General features: G+C 44.8%; 1 long non-coding RNA gene across 2 annotated transcripts in view; it reads left to right on the top strand.

Annotated features, from left to right (window-relative positions):
* The first annotated feature begins 3147 nt into the window (after positions 1 to 3147).
* The window catches only part of LOC100895947 (uncharacterized), a 31052-nt gene continuing 19921 nt past the window's right edge, over positions 3148 to 14278 (top strand). The window contains exon 1 of one of the 2 annotated variants that reach the window (XR_013528605.1): positions 3148 to 3382. This is a non-coding gene — a long non-coding RNA (uncharacterized LOC100895947). Of the gene's footprint in view, positions 3435 to 14278 lie in introns of both variants that reach the window. The other variant, XR_013528604.1, reaches the window with a different exon arrangement.

Genomic DNA, 14278 nt, shown 5'->3' with positions numbered 1-14278 from the left:
TTGAGAGAAAGCTGCTGACCACAGAGTTCAGCAAGGAATGGGAGCCTCGAGGCTCGGAGGCTGGCCCCTGGAGCAGCTGAATGAGAAGCGGCCCTGGATATGACGTAGATCTCCGCATACCAGAGCTCCTGCCCTCAGTGCCTCAGCTTTAGGAAGCTGCTCTCCTCCTTGCTCCTGCGGCAGACAGGTAAGGTGTTCCTTTCCGCATGCCCCAACATCCCCACCCCAGTTTCCCTCTCCTCCCCTCTTGCCCAGTGCTTTGGCTGGTGTGACCCTGGCAACGAGGGAGGGCAAGGGCTTCTTCTGGTGAGTAGCCGGCTGGCTTCCTCCCAGCTCAGAGCCAAGCATGTCTCAGTTAGGTGCTCTCTAGGATGGGAGGTCCTTCCGGGGCCTTTCCTCAAAAGTCTGCCAGAAGTGGGCTCCTTCAAGCCTAAAGGTGAGCCTGTGGAGTGTGTAGGGTGCAGACGTGAAGGATATGCCACACCACCCTCTGGTGGCAACTCCGCCTGGCCCGTGTTTTGCCGCTTTTCCTCTTTCCCTGTCAACCACACCAGGTGAGGCCTCTTTCCCAGCAAACCAAAGCTCTCTCTGGCAGCCCAGGAGGAGTCAAATTTTCTCTCCACACGTGTACATTATCTTCGAGCTGTAGCAAGTAGAGACATGCTCTGTGTCCAGATGGCCTCAACCCAGCTGCCCTTTTGTCCCACTGATGAACAAGCTGTTTAGCATTCTAAACAACTAGCACCCTGATTGACAGACTGACTATTAAACTGACTTCCTGACTGATGGATCCTGATGGACCACTGTCTATCTGAGAAATTAATCCTGAGTAACTGGCTGGCTGGTTGGCTGATTCAGTATCTAAACACAAATCACTTGATTGACCTACTAGATTTCTAACTTATGTACTAACTGTAGGTAAGGAAACATCTGACAAGCTTAAACTGACTGCCTGACTCTTTTTTTTTTTTTTTTTTTTTTTGAGACAGAGTCTTGCTTTGTTGCCTGGCTGGAGTGCAGTGGTGTGATCTTGGCTTACTGCAACCTCTGCCTCCCGGGTTCAAGCGATTCCCCTGCCTCAGCCTCCTGAGTAGCTGGGATTACAGGCATGCATCACCACGCCCAGCTAATATTTGCATTTTCAGTAAAGACAGAGTTTCACCATGCTGGCCAGGATGGTCTCGTGATCCACCCACCTCAGCCTCCAAAAGTGCTGGGATTATAGGCATGAGCCACCACACCCAGCCCTGACTGATCTTTAACCAGCTGAATGACTGACTGGCCAGTGGAGGACCTGTCATAACTAATGTCTGGCTCCGTAACTAAGGGTTACATGTGGACGGTAGAAGAGACTGCCCCTTCCTCACACTCCAACTCCTAGGGATGTGGGGACCCTATTCTTCTCCCCTCTTGAGCCACTTGAAATCTGCAGAAAGGGTGTTATGGTCGGATTGGTGATCTCCCCAAATTCAGATATTGGAATCTAATACCTAATGTGATAGTATTAAGAGATGGGCCCTTTGGGGAAGTGATTAATTCACGAAGCCTCTGCCTCGTGAATGGGCTTAGTGGCCTTATAAAAGGAGTTGAAGGGAGCTAACTTGGCCCTTCCACCATGTGAGGACACAGCTACAAGGCACCATCTTTGAAGCAGAGAGGAAGCCTTCACCAGTCCAGTCCTTGATCTTGGACTTCCTAGCCTCCAGAACTACAAACAATACATTTCTTTTGCTTATAAATTACCTGGTCTAAGGTATTTTGTTATAGCTGCCTGAATGAGCTAAGACAGAGGGCAATCAGGAAACTGATATTCTGATCTCCTTCTGGTGAGGTTCTTCACCAGGGCCCCACAGATGGGTTTCAATTGTACTTTCCAAACAATGTGGATGTAAAGATGTGTGTTTATCCAGGAAGAGGGTTCACAACTTTCATTGGATTCTCAACAGAGTCCTGCACACATAATATTAATAAGTTCAGAACTACTGCTTTGGGAATAAAATCCTTAGCAAACACATTTCAGATAAGCAAAGCCCTTCTTGTCTGAATTCAAGCCCCATTTCTATCTCCCTCCCATGAAGCCAGAGTGGCAGGAAGATGACTGGGAAGAGCCAGAGTGCCTTTAGAGGAGGTGGATGTAGCAGGGAGAAAGGATAGAGGCTGAGCTGTTTGAAGGTTCCAGAGAGCCCTAAGGAAGTCAGCCTGGGTCCTTCTTGTGTGGAGGTCACACTTCGCCCAAGATAGACATTTGCCTTTGTTTGGTGCTGGGAGTATGTGATCATGAGTTGTGTGGCAGTGTAACACACCAGTGTGTCACAAGGGTGGGTATAACTGAGCTGTGTGCATACGTGAACGAATGGCCTTTGGGTTTAGTGTGAGCATCTGAATGGTTTGGTCAATGGATGCGCACATGCATCCTTAACCATTGACCCTTCAAGTCTCTCATTAAGATTGGTTATGGAAAAGAATTCCCCTAGGTGAGAGTGTCTGCAGACATGCCTACAGCCCACACCATAAATCTGGGAATCCTCAACTCGCCCCACTCCCTGATCCCTCATCATACACTTAATCCATGCTGCGACTCCCACCATCAGCTCCCGTCACCTCGCCCTGGGCTACTGCTCGGCCTTCAGCGGCCTCCCCCAAAACCCTTCTGAACTGCAGCCACAGTGACGATGGTAAAATGTCTTTGGGTCACAGCGTGCCTCCCCGAAGCGGACAACGACTTTCCATTGTCGGGGGATACCGCCCATCTCCTCAGTCTGACTCGAGGGCTCTTTTGGGGTCGACTCTGGGGTCGTGAGGTCCCCGGTTTTGGGCGCGTCTCCCTCATGCTCGTATCCCACACTCCAAGGTTTCCCCCTTGGATGTCTCGTTCTCTGGGGCCCTTTGGCGCTGCCCCTGCGTCCCCATCACAGAGACTATCACCTGCTGCCTAACTAACAGACGCAAAAGTGCCTGAGCCTGCCTGTCACATTCCACCCCGTAAACTTTCCCCACCCGACCAGGAAGAGGGCGCGCGCCTCTTTCCCATGCCGCAGACCGGAAAACGGAAAGGCGCTGCGCTCGGGGAACAGTAGGGACTACGACTCCCAGAAGTCTCTCGGCGGGGACTACATTTCCCAGAAAGCCTCGCGCTGTTCCCACCCCGGATCTGCCTCTGCTTTCGAAAGCGAAAGGCGGGCCAACTCTGCAGGGCCGAGAGTTTCTGAAGAGATAGACTGATAGGTGCTTTCGCCGAGTGTCTACCTCCAGGGGTCGTTGGTGAGCCAGAGAAACCTTGACTTAAGAAGGAAGGGTCCCGGCCACAGCCCTTCCGCTCTTGGCTGTGCATTGCCCTCGTTCCCAGCGCATTCTCTGTCGTGAGGCGAGCAGACAACCACTGGTAACTCAGTGTCTTCCACCAGACGGGTGCATGAAGTCCAGGCTTCCCAGAGGTGCCTGTCCCTTCTCCCATGGTGCTCCATGTTGCCACATTTCCTACTCTAGTAGACCTGTGGAGTTCCCTGAGATCCTTTTAGGGAATCTGCAAGGTCAAAACAGTTTTCACAGTAATACTAGGTTTTATCTGCATTTTTCACTGTAGTGAATTTACGTTTACAATCGTAGTAAAACTGCGAGCACCTTTGTGTGATTCAAGGCAGTGGCACCAAACTATATTGGCAGTTACTGCATTTTTCGGCAGTAGACTTGCGGGGAAGGGGATGGGAAAGCCAGTTCCACTTAATGTCCTTAATGAAGCTGTAAAAAGTATTCATGTTACTCCATTTTTAGCCTTGATTACATGCTATTTAAATATTTAGGGTGACAAATGGGAAGTGTGCATAAAGCAAGTCTGCTGCACACCAAGGTATTATGTCCTGAGGAAAAGCAGTTCTGTGCTTGGTTGAGTTGCTAGATGAACTGGATCTTTGTCCACAAAACACCTCTTTTTCTTTATTTCATTGTATTTTTGCAAACTCTTTTCTTTTTACTTTAAGTTCTGGGATACATGTACAGAATGTACAGGTTTGTTACATAGGTATACATGTGCCATTGTGGTTTGCTGCACCTATCAACCTGTCATCTAGGTTTCGAGCCCCGCATGCATTAGGTATTTGTCCTAATGCTTTCCTTCCCCTTGCCCCCGCCCCCTGACAGGCCCCAAGGTGTGTCGTTCCCTTCTCTGTGTCCATGTGTTCTCATGGTTCAGCTCCCACTTATGAGTGAGAACATGCAGTGTTTGGTTTTCTGTTCCTGCATTAGTTTGCTGAGGATGATGGCTTCCAGCTTCATCCCTGTCCCTGCAAAGGACATGATCTCATTCTTTTTTGTGGCTGCATAGTATTCCATGGTATATATGTGCCACATTTTCTTTATCCAGTCTGTCGTTGGTGGGCATTTGGGTTGGTTCCAAGTCTTTGCTATTGTAAACAGTACTGTAATAAATATATGTGAAAAACACCTCTTTTACTTGATCAACTGATAGTATGATTACTTGGACCTGGGTATTTGATAGACATTTTCAAGAAAGTAAACTAAGTAAGCTAATCACTTCAAGGGAAACAACTGACATTATTTGAGGCCAATGAGAAAATTTGAGTTTTCAAGAAAAATTTTAGAATTTTGAAAAACATATCTAGGATGGGCATGGTGGCTCACTCCTGTAATCCTAACACTTTGGGAGGCTAAGGCAGACGGATTGCTTGAGGTCAGGAGTTCGAGACTAGCCTGGGCAACATGGCAAAACCCCATCTCTTAAAAAAAAAATACGAAAATTAGCTGAGCATGGTGGCATGTGCATATGGTCTCAGCTGAGGCTGAGGCTAAGGCAGGAGGATCATTTGAACCTGGCATGTCAAGGCTGCAGTGAGCCATGTTTGTGCCACTCAACTCCAACCTGGGCAACAGAGTGAGACCCTGTCTCAGAAAAGAAAGAAAAAGAAAACATATCTGTCACGATGAGCTTAACAACATTCCAATACTTAAAAGGTTTTTCTGATGAGCTTGGTGATGGTATTAACAAATGTGATTTTTAAAAATACTGAATAATGAAATGTGCCAACATTTGGAAGATCTGCATAACTCCATGTATTATATATCTATTGTTACATAACAAATTATCCCAAAACATAGCGACTTAAAACAAGAAGACCAGGCACGGTGGCTCACGCCTGTAATCCCAGCATTTTGGGAAGCCGAGGCAGGGGGATCACGAGGTCAGGAGTTTGAAACTAGCCTGGTGAAGGTGGTGAAACCTCGTCTACTAAAAATACGAAAATTAGCTGGGGGTGGTGGCAGGCACCTGTAATTCCAGCCACTCAGGAGGCTGAAGCAGGAGGATCACTTGAACCCAGGAGGTGGAGGTTGCAGTGAGCCGAGATCGTGCCACTGTACTCCAGCCTGGGCGACAGAGCGAGACTCCATTTCACAAAAAAATAAATAAATAAACATCTATCATACAGTTTCTGTGGGTTAAGATCAGGTGGTTCTAACTTCAGGTTTCTCCTGAAGTTGCAGTCAAAGTGTCTGCTGGCTGTTGTCATCTGAAGGATAAACTGGAGGTAAAGGATCTGCTTCCAAGATGCCTTACATACATGGCTGTTAGCAGGAGGCCTCATTTCCTTGTTGGTTGTTGGCAGGAGGCCTCAGTTCCTCACCACATGGACATCTCCACAGGGCTTTCAGTATCTTCACAACATGACACTTCCCCAAGAGCAAGTGATCTGAGAGAGAGGGAGCACAGTGGAGCCCTCAGTGTCTTTTGTAATCTACCCTTAGAAGTCATGCTTTGTAATTTCCACCACATTCTCTTTTTTTTCAATTATAAGTTATGGGGTGCATGTGTAGAACGTGCAGATTTGTTACATAGGTATACACATGCCATGGTGATATGCTGCACCCATCAACCTGTCATCTACATTATATATTTCTCCTAATGTGATCCCTCCCCTAGCTCCCCACCCCACTGACAGTCCCCATTGTGTGATGTTCCCCTCCCTGTGTCCATGCGTTCTCATTGTTTAGCTCACACTTATGAGTGAGAACATGAGGTGTGATTTTCACCACATTCTATTGATTAAAAGTGTTACCAGAAAGGGGTCCTGATCCAGACCCCAAGAGAGGGTTCTTGGATCTTGTGCAAGATGGAATTTGGGGTGACTCTATAAAGTGAAAACAAGTTTATTAAGAAAGTGAAAGAGTAGGCTGGGTGCTGTGGCTCATGCCTGTCATCCCAGCACTTATGGAAGCCGAGTAGGGCAGATCACTTGAGGTCAGAAGTTCGAGACCATGCTGGCCAACGTGGCAAAACCTCGTCTCTACTAAAAATACAAAAATTAGCCGGACATGATGGCACGCACCTATAATTCCAGCTACTTGGAAGGCTGAAGTACAAGAATTTCTTGAACCCAGGAGGCGGAGGTTGCAGTGAACCAAGATGGCACCACTGCACTCCAGCCTGGGAGACTCTGTCTCAAAAAAAAAAAGTGAAGGAATAAAAGAACAGCTACTCCATAGGCAGTTTTAAGTAAAGGAAAAAATAATGGCTACTTCCTTGTAGTTGCTCATTTTTATGGTTATTTCCTGATTATATGCTAAACAAGGGGTGGATTATTCTTGCTCCCCGTTTTAGAGTATATAGGGCAACTTCTTGACATTGCACTGGTGCGAGTGTAGCAGAGAGGATGACCAGAGGTCACTCCCATTGCCATTTTTGTTTTGGTGGATTGTAGCCAGCTTCTTTACTGTAACCTGTTTTATTAGCAATGTCTTTACAACCTGTATCTTGTGCTGACTTCCTGTTTTTTTGTTTTGTTTTGTTTTGTTTTTTGAGACGGAGTTTCGCTCTTGTTACCCAGGCTGGAGTGCAATGGTGTGATCTCGGCTCACCACAACCTCCGCCCCCTGGGTTCAGGCAATTCTCCTGCCTCAGCCTCCTGAGTAGCTGGGATTACAGGCACATGCCACCATGCCCAGCTAATTTTTTGTATTTTTAGTAGAGACAGGGTTTCACCATGTTGACTAGGATGGTCTCAATCTCTTGACCTCGTGATCCACCCGCCTCGGCCTCCCAAAGTGCTGGGATTACAGGCATGAGCCACCGCGCCCGGCCGACTTCCTGTTTTATCCTGTGACTTAGAATGCCTAACCTCCTGGAAATGCAGCCAGTAGGTCTCAAGCCTTATTTTACCTAGCCCCTGTGTAAGATGGAGTTGCTCTGGTTCAAACCCCTCTGACGGAAGCAAGCCACTATGCATAGCCCACAATCAAAGACGGGAAAATTAAGCTCCACCTCTTTTCTTCCCCCCCTGAGATGGAGGCTTGCTCTGTCACCCAGGCTGGAGTACAGTGGTACCATCTCAGCTCACTGCAACCTCCACCTTCTGGGTTCAAGCAATTCCCCTGCCTCAGTCTCCCGAGTAGCTGAAATTACAGGTGCCCACCACCACACCTGGCTAATTTTTTTGTATTTTTAGTAGAAACAGGGTTTCACCATGTTGTCCAGACTCGTCTCAAACTCCTGACCTCAAAATCTGCTTGCCTCAGCCTCCCAAAGTGCTGGGATTATAGGTGTGAGGCACCACACCCGGCTGGCCTAAGCTCCACCTCTTAAAGTGAGGAGTGTCAAAGAATATGGGGACATATATTTTAATAGCACTACACTTAGTGAGCCAGTATTTTATTTATGATGGTGCAAAACCATGATGCATGGGTACCAAAGAAAAATCTGTTCTGACTGCAAGACAGTCCAGTGGATTTTTAATGTAATAATAACAAGTTATTCCACTTTGCTTCTAATTATTAACAAGCTATACTTTTGTTGAGTTTTGATGTAGTGTCCAAGAATAATATTCACAATTGCCTGAAAAGCTGTTAAAATAATCTCCTCATTTCCAACTACCTATCTCTCTGTTAGGTCAAATTTTATGCATATACTACATTTTCTGCATGTAACTAAAGCATTAGAATAGACAGGAATGTAGAAGCTGAGAACCCAGCTGTCATTTATTAAGCCAGACAGTTAAAGAGATTTGCAAGAGAAAAATTTGATATATTAGGCCTGAATGTGCATTGTTTGGCTCTAAAATTTTTTTTGCACATTTCACAGCTTCCTCAGTCTGTCTCTACAACCTATTTGTGACTTTTTTTTTTTTTTCAACAGATGGGGTCTTGCTCTGTCACCCAGGTGGTGGGGCAGTGGCACAATCGTAGCTCACTACAGCCTTGAACTCCTGGGCTCAAGCAATCCTCTTGTCCCAGCCTACTGAGTAGCTGGGATTACAGGTGCATGCCACCATCCCTGGCTAATTCTTTTCTGTTTTTTAGAGATGGGGTTTCACTACATTGCCCAGACTGGTCTCAAACTCTGGCCTCAAATGCTCCTCCCAAGTTGCTGGAATTGTAAGTGCAAGCCACCACACCTGTTTTTGTAACCTGAGAGCCTCCAGACTTCCAGCCACATATAAAATCTCAATAGATTCTGGTGCAGTCTCTCTCTCACCTAGGGTCAGGCAAGATATCAAAATTTGTTATATATATATATACATCATCTGCCAGATTCTCTCACCAAAAGCCCTCGTGAATAGATGTATACTGGGGTTGCTGCCATACCCTGACTCCACTTTCAGCCACTTTAGGAATTCATCTGAGAACCTTCTAAATGGAATCCCACAAGAGGCATAAAGGCAGCCTCACTACACCATGGTTGAATGAGTGGACCTGCTCCCATTGTGACCACCTGACGTGGTTCCAGGGTCCCTTCCTCTCACCAAAGAGCCTTGGGGCTAGGAAAACAAGGTTACTTTCCTTTCCTTTCTCTTAACTCTTAGAAATTCATAAATCAAGGACAAGTTTCCTTCTATTAATGTAACTTTTAGAAATCCATAAACCTGATACAGGTTGGCTATTCTAATCCCAAACTCTGAAACCCAAAATGCTCCAAAATTTGAAACTTTTTGAATGCCCACATGATGCTCAAAGAAAATGCTCACTGGGCATTTTGGATTTTCAGGTTAAGGATGCTAAACTGGTAAGTATAATGCAAATATTCAAAAATCTGAAAAAATCCAAAATATTCCTGGTCCCAAGCATTTTGAATAAGGTACATGAGCTATAATAAAATTATTTTTATTTTTTTATAAACAGGGTCTTGTTCTGTCACCTAGGCTGGAATGCAATGGTGTAATCAGAGCTCACTCTAGCCTCAATCTCCTAGGCTCCAGTGATCCTCCCACCTCAGCCTTCTTAGTGGCTGGGCATACAGGAGAGTGCCACCACACCTAGCTCCTGTGATAAAATTAGAGAATTAAATAATTCAATTAACAAGATTCGTAGATACTTGAAAAAAATGTGGGCTTTGCCAACTTAGAAGACAGGGCATGACTATTAGGTAAGCACAAAAAAAAGATGCCTGCTACAATTGCCTATATATATTTAAATAATTTCCACAATAAGATATATAGCCTATGTGATTAAAGAAGGAAGGAAATAAAGATAATGAATATGAGGGGAAAACGGACATATAAAACTAAGAAATATAGTCATATTTTGAGGTATTTGAGAAGATATGCTGGTAAAATAGACTCATTTGCTAAAAGCCAATTCAGTGATTGACCAATTCACCACATTTACTTGCTCCTTTTACCTACTTATGAGGTTTTTGGCAATTCATACTAGATGGAATTCTTTTAACAGTTTTTGAACATTTCTGCAAAATATTTGTTGGCCAGTATTCCCATATGTCTGCATACCAGCATTTTAAGGAATATTCAATCTGTCTCAGCCCAGTTAGTTAGAAAATAAGGTATATGTAAAAGAAAAATATTCACGAGATAAATAAAAAAATAAATCAGTAAGAAAAAGGCAGCCCAATTGAAAAATGGACAAAGAATGTTAACAGACTGTATTAGTCTGTTTTCACACTGCTGATAAAGGCATACCCAAGACTGGACAATTTACAAAAGAAAGAGTTTTAATGGGCTTAGAGTTCCATATGTCTGGGGAGGCCTTGCAATCATAGCTGAAGACAAGGAGGAAAAAGTCACGTCCTACATGGATGGTAGCAGGCAGAGAGAGAGCTCGTGCAGGGAAACTCCCCTCATAATACTGTTATATCTCCTGAGAGTTATTCACTATCATGAGAACAGCATGAGAAAGACCTGCTCCCATGATTCTATTACCTCCCACCAAGTCCCTTCCACAACAAATGGGAATTCAAGATGAAGTTTGGGTGGGGACACAGAGCCAAACAATATCATTTCACCCCTGGCCTTTCCCAAATCTCATGTCTTGACATTTCAAAACCAATAATGCCTTCTCACCAGTCCCCCAAAGTAATCACCTATTTCAGCATTAACTCAAAAGTCCACAGTCCAATGTCTCATCTGAGACAAGGCAAGTTTATTCTACCTATGAGCCTGTAAAATCAAAAGCAAGTTAGTTATTTCCTAGATACAATGAGGGTACAGGCATTGGGTAAATACAGCCATTCCAAATGGTAGAAATTGGCCAAAACAAAGGAGCTACAGGCCCCATGCAAGTCTGAAATCCAGCAGGGCAGTCAAATCTTAAAGCTCTATAATGATCTCCTTTGACTCTGTGTCTCACATCTGGGTCACACTGATGCAAGAGGTGGGATCCCATGGTTGTGGGCAGCTCCACCTCTGTGGGCTTGCAGTTTATACCCTGCTTCCCATCTGTTATCACAGGTTGGCATTGAGTATCTGCAGCTTTTCAGGTGCACGGTGCAAGCTGTTGGTGGATCTACTATTCTGGGTTTTGGAGTATGGTGGTGGTCTTCTCACAGCTCCACTAGGCAGTGCCACATTAGGGACTGCGTGGGGGTTCCTACCCCACATTTCCCTTCTGTGCTGCCATAGCAGAGGTTCTCCATAAGGGCCCCACCCCTGCATAAACTTCTTCCTGGACGTCTAGGTGATTTTCAAACATCCTCTGAAACTAGGCAGAGGTTCCCAAACCCCAGTTCTTAACTTCTGTGCACTCACAGGCTCAACACCATGTGGAAATTGCCAAGGCTTGGGGCTTGCACCCTCTGAAGCCACAGCCCAAGCTTTACACTGGCCCCTTTCAGCCACAGCTGGAGCAACTGGGACACAGGGCACCAAGTCCCTAGGCTGCACACAGCATGTGGACCCTGGGCCCAGCTCACAAAACCAATTTTTCCTTCTAGGCCTCTAGGCCTATGATGGGAGGGGCTGCTGTGAAGACCTCTGATGTACCCTGGAGACATTTTCCCCATTGTCTTGGGGATTAACATGTGGCTCCTTGTTACTCATGTAAATTTTTGAAGTGGGCTTCAATTTCTCCTCAGAAAATTGGATTTTCTTTTCTGTCACATTGTCAATATGCAAATTTTCCAAACTTTTGTGCTCTACTTCCCTTATAAAACTGAATGCCTTTAACAGTGCCCAAGTCACCTCTTGAATGCTTTGCTGCTTAGAAATTTCTTCCACCAGATACCTTAAATCATCTCTCTCAAGTTCAAAGTTTTACAGATCTCTAGGTCAGAGGCAAAATGCTGCTAGTCTCTTTGCTAAAACATAAGAAGAGTCACCTTTGCTCCGGTTCCCAACAAGTTTCTCTTCTCCGAGACACCTTAGCCTGGATTTCATTGTTCATACCATTATCAGCATTTTAGTCAAAGCCATTCAACACATCCCTAGGAGGTTCCAAACATCCCACATTTTTCTGTCTTCTTCCAAGCCCTCCAGACTTCCAATCTCTGCCTGTTACGCAGTTCCAAAGTCACTTCCACATTTTCAGGTATGGTTTCACAATGCCCCTACTCTACTGGTACCAATTTACTGTATTAGTCCATTTTCACACTGCTAATAAAGACATAACCAAGACTGGGAAATTTACAAAAGAAAAAGATTTAATGGACTTACAGTTCAAAATGGCTGGGGAGGCCTCACAGTTGTGGCTGAAGGCAAAGAGGAACAGATCACATCTTACATGGATGATAACAGGTGAAGAGAGAGCATGTGCAGGGAAACTCCCCTTATAATACCATCAGATCTCATGAGACTTACTTGCTGTCATGAGAGCAGCATGGGAAAGACCTACCCCCTTGATTCTATTACCTCCCACCAAGTCCATTCCACAACACATGAGAATTCAAGATGAGATTTGGGTGACGACACAGCCAAACCATATTACAGGCAATTACAGAATCAGAAACACAATTGGCCAACCAACATATAACAGCATTTTTCAACATTACTAATATTCAAAAAAATACAAAATAAAGTAGTGGTAAGATACTTATTTTCACAAAGCACATTATCAGATAGTTAAAGAGTAATAACGTTATTGAAGATATTTCTGAGATCAAGCCTTTTCATTGAGTTTAATGTCGATGTACATATAAACTGGTACAGCATTTGTGGTAGGCAATTTGGCCCCCTTTGTCAACATTAAAATGCATGTGTACACTTTGAGATAGTGAGGAGCTGGGGAAGAGTGGGAGGAGCTAGGGGAATGGACACAATGGGAGGTACTAAAGAACAAGAATGTAAAGGGAGCAATGTGTGGGGCCAGGAGGGATTTGGAAGAACTAGGATTGATTGGGACAAGGGGAGAGGAGCTAAAAGGCACTTAGAGGGATTGGTGGAAATAAAAACAAATGAGAGGGATTGAAAACAACTGAAGAAACTTAGACGTACATGAAGAGAAGGGGTGGAACTGGCAGGGACTACACATGTAAAATGGAAACAACTGGTGTTCAGCCAATTGACCTAGAGCCACTGGCAAAAGGGACCTGTTCATGTTGACCAGGGCCCCTCAGGAGAATGAGGTTTGTTGGCAAACAGGAAGCATAGATTTTCAGGGTGGTACTAACTGTGCCTTGCAGGGTTCTTTTACTTCCTCTCATCTTGACTCTATTATTACATTCTATTTTGCTTCTACAAAGCAGCCTGAGCTCTTTGAAGACTCCTTAGTCTGAAGCCTCTGATGGCCAATGGTCTGCATGTTTCCCATGTGCTCCTGAGGTACAAAATGGACATTTCAGCTGCTTCTAATCAAAACTCACTATGTCTCTCATAAAACTCAGGAAGCTGTCTCAGATCCTGGGAGGTCATGAAAAGAGGATCACTCTGCAGTCGAGTGCAGGTACACATGAGGCATGCAAGTCCCAAAACTCCCCCACTTCTCTCTTAGTATGAAGTGGTCATTCTTTTAAGAAGTAGAGGACCCTGTGGTCACTGGCTTCCTTAGTGGTTCATGCAGTTATCCACACAGTGAATCATAGGGCAATCAGAGAGCAGGAATGTGCAAAGAGGGGCTGTCATGTGCTGAATTGTATCTCCTCAACATTTATAGATTGAAGCCCTAGTCTCCAGTATCTCAGGAGATGACAGTAGTTGGAGGTGGGGCTTTTAAATATGTGGTTAAATTAAAATGAAGCCATTAGGGCAGTCCCTAATCCAATATGCCTGGTCTCCTTATAAGAAAAAGAAATTTGTACGCAGAAGAGACACACTAGGGATGTGGATGCACAGAGTAAAGTCCATGTGAAGAGGCAGCAAGAAAGTGCCATATGCAAGCCAAGAAGAGAGGCCTCAGAGGAAGCCAGCCCTGCCAGCACTTTGATCTTGAACTTCAGCTTCCAGACTCTGAGAAAATAATTTTTTGTTGTTTAAGGCACCCAGTCTGTGGTGTTTTGTTATGACAGTCCTACCAGAGGCTTGAAAGCCTAAAGGCTTAGGGTCCTGGGAAAACAAAACTTAATTCAAGTCCTCCAGTTAACTGTTATTAGGAACTAAGTACCTTCTTTAAGTATGGAAGAGGCCCCTGCTACACTCCCATACGCACTTTTACTTTTTGTTTAGGAGTATGGAGCTTGCTCTTACATAGCCCTAAAAGTTCCTAAGTTGAGCCAGTTGCCAATAGTAAGGTGGTAAAGAATTAGGCTGGGTCTTTTAGTTATCAAATCTTCTACCCCTGCTAAAGGATTGTAGATTCAAAAAAAAATTTTCAGTTCAGGTCCAAGTCAGTAATTTCCACACTAGTTCTAAATAATTAGTTGGAATTCACTGGTTAACAGTGCAAACTGTATTTTTCAAGAAGACTGAACTATTCATGGTAGATTAGTTTTAAACAATCTTTTCCCATAGGAAGAGCTAAGTGAAGATAAAAAGAAAAAAACCTACCTTGGAAAGACCCTTGAGACCCTTGTCCAACCAAAAGGTCACTTCCTCAGGCATGCTTTCTGTCAGTTTCCTTGGAAGCATTAGAGCATTAGATTGCCTCTACTCTGAGATCCCAAGGAAACTTGTGT

Source organism: Callithrix jacchus, chromosome 17 (assembly GCF_049354715.1).
Source record: "Callithrix jacchus isolate 240 chromosome 17, calJac240_pri, whole genome shotgun sequence".
Classification (NCBI taxonomy): Eukaryota; Metazoa; Chordata; class Mammalia; order Primates; family Cebidae; genus Callithrix; species Callithrix jacchus.
This window is presented reverse-complemented; position numbering and strand designations above follow the sequence as displayed.